Source organism: Triticum urartu, chromosome 4A, assembly GCF_056163025.1.
Source record: "Triticum urartu cultivar PI428250 chromosome 4A, HENAU_Tu73, whole genome shotgun sequence".
Classification (NCBI taxonomy): domain Eukaryota; kingdom Viridiplantae; phylum Streptophyta; class Magnoliopsida; order Poales; family Poaceae; genus Triticum; species Triticum urartu.
Window position 1 is genome coordinate 302,150,394 of NC_141876.1, and position 3,330 is coordinate 302,153,723.

Consider the following 3,330-nt stretch of genomic DNA (forward strand, 5'->3'; position numbering starts at 1 on the left):
GACACAGAAACAAATGTTAGTCGTGTGCCCCCCTCCACAGTTTACTCCTCCGGTCATTTTTGTCGTAGTGCTTAGGCGAAGCCCTACTCGGATCACTTCACCATCACCGTCACCACGCCGTCGTACTGATTGAACTCTCCCTCGACACTTTGCTGGATCAAGAGTTCGCGGGACGTCATCGAGCTGAACGTGTGCAGAACTCGGAGGTGTCATACGTTCGGTGCTTGATCGGTCGGAACGAGAAGAAGTTCGACTACATCAACCGTTTTGTCAAATGCTTCCGCTTTCGGTCTATGAGGGTACGTGGACACACTCTCCCCTTCTTGTTGCTATGCATCTCCTAGATAGATCTTGCGTGAGCGTTGGATTTTTTTTGAAATTACATGCCACGTTTCCCAACACGTTGAACTTGCTTGCTAAGCCGAAGACTATCCAGCCAAAGACATTATCCGAAGAGGATTATCATCCTCGACTTTGAAGACAAGTTTGGGGGCTACTAAAGGTGTCTAGGACTAGGGGGTCCCGGCCTAGCCGGTCTAGTCCATGGACCGGAGTGCCAGCCCATAGAGGAGAAGAGACTTCGGAGGCCTCTAGTCTGTTTCGACCGAAGACTTGGGTGTACTTCAAGTACATTTGTTAGATTCGGCATGTAATCCCTAGATGGTAACCAACCATGTATGATCCTGGTTACCCCTGGTGCCTATATAACCAGAAGGGTTTAGTCCGTAGAGGGCCATTCATTCATCATCATCACCGTTACCCCTAGGGTTTAGACCACAACTTACGATCTCAAGGTAGATCAACTTTGTACTTTGATACTCCCATAATATAAGCAAGAGCATGACGTAGGGTTTTACCTCCTTGGAGAGGGCTTGAACCTGGGTAAAAGCATCGTGTCCTCTGTCTCTTGTTACCCATCGAGCCGATCTCACAGCTCGGGCCACCCTACCCGAGGTCTGTCGGTTTTGACACCGACACTTATGCACTGATTTTGTGATAGCCATAGTGCTTCATGTTATATATCTTGCTATCACATAGTTATTTATCTTGATTAGCATAAGTTTTTAGTGCACATAGTTAAGCCTCGTATATTTAGGTTTTGTTCTTGACAAATTAAACGCTAGTTTTATTCCGAATTTTTGAGCCTAAACCGCAATTGTTTCTAAACCGCCTATTCACCCCCTCTAGGCGACATCCACGTCCTTTCACACTATTCTTGTCAGTTCATAATACTTTACAAAAATTGATGCTAGTCTCCTCGTTACCGGTTTTGTTCTTTTTTCTCATTCTTGTGTTTTGATATCCATGTGAGCAAGTCACGCTTTGTATGGACAGAACATGGTAGATATTGTCACACCGATAGGGCCCCAATAATATCTCTTCATCACCAGAGGAGCAAATCTCAGTCTCGAGTATCGTCCCTTGTCATTCATTTTCGATGAACCTATAAGCTACCGTTATGATCACCCTATCACGGGTGATGTTAGAAGAACCCTAAAGTGCATCGTCCAGTATGAGGTGACTCGATACTCTCATGGTCTAAGGAATTATGCATTCGTCAAGTTTCTCATGTTATGGACTATTGACTTGTGATGAAATAATCTCCTAGTATAATATACAACTTTGGTCAATTCAGCACAAGTGTCCTTCTAACATCGTTCCCTCAATGTTGTTGGCATCATCATTACACTTAATTATTCCTTTGATCAGGAAAACAGAACCATCATGCAACACTTAAGCTAGTCCTAGAGGCAATACTAGGAATCTATTTGACCGCTTATAATTCTACATGTGCACATGTGTTTTCCTCTGAGCCTCTTGGTTTTCGCTGACTCGAGAACCATAGTAGTCATACATAGAATATAAACATTAATCATAAACTAAGAAAAAAGTAATATTTTTATTATTGCCCCTAGGGCATATTTCCAACAAGCACCATGTCCAGAAAATGAGCTTGAGGATACTACCTTGTAGGTAGAGTTACCAAAGACATTGTCTTGGACGCCTCCTCGAAAACTTGCTATTGTCGCTCATCACGGTAGGGATAGCAATCGTCATAAGATTGACCATAGGAGCCCCGAACTTGTTACATACCTTGATTACCACGGGCTCCATAAGAGTTGATGTGGCCACCGTTGCGATAACCTCGTCCGCCATCACCATGGGAACCACCACGTTGGGCAGTGGCGCACGCCGGTCACCAGGACCAGCACGAGATGTGCTGCCATGGGAGGAGGAGCACTCCCAAGATCACGATCATCACCGCCCAGCTCCATGCCTCGCCCTGCCATGACGGCTTTGACAAAAAGGTGTGAATCCGAAGTTTGCCACACCCGTGTATATTTTCCACGTCCCAGAGACCTAAACCCAAGTTTATCCATACAAGCCGCAAAGGCTGAACGTCAATCACATGGTGCAGTAGGGAAGGAAATGATCAATATCGTCCCACGCATGATTCCTGTCACAGAGTCATGGGGGGCATGCAGATCCTGATGGGCCACATTTGTCCCATCATCATCTAGCCGGGTCCGACATGCGAGCAAATTTGAACTTAACAGCCGATGTCCATCCACCAAGGTTGCATCCGACTCCGACAATGGTGATGCCGCAGATCGGGGAAGTAAGGAGGCATCCCTCCTCAAATTACGAACACTTTGAAGATTAACATGCACTGCCACATGGTGCAACCTACCCTTCCTTTTCCAAGGCATTACCTTGGTCCATAAACTATCTAGAAAATTGGTGAGTGTGATGATCGGATGGCCGACCACCGAGAGAGGTCCACACCGGGGCTTTGAAGAGCGTCGAGCGACAACCCCGCACACCAAGTCACCCACCATGGCCTCTTAAAATCCTTGCATGCCATCTCGTCGTTGCCCCTCTCGCGCCGGATTGAAAGCCGAGATCTGTAGGATCGCCCCAACCTCCTCGGCCAAGTATCCCGCGACGTGGTAGTCGTAGGCCCAAAGAAAGGGAGAACACAAACCAGGAACCAAACCACCTTTACTGTTGGGGTCGACTTTGTCCTCAAACTCATCGGAGAGAATCCAAAATCACCCCTCGACGGTCATCCGCTCAGCCCCGATCCGAAAACCAAGCATCATCCGCTTGGCCCCCGTCTGAAAACCAAGCATGGCAAACAATTTTGCCTAAAACTTTGGTATAACCCGTGGCCAAGAAAACCAGAGGAACACAACTTAGCTGTAGTGAATGATGATTTTTGCCACATTTCCAAGACTTGGTCAAACTTGACGGTACACCGTCCCCCGCGGCATCCAATCCAATGGCCGAGAATTGTCCACGTTATCACCGGACGCAACTTCCTCACCC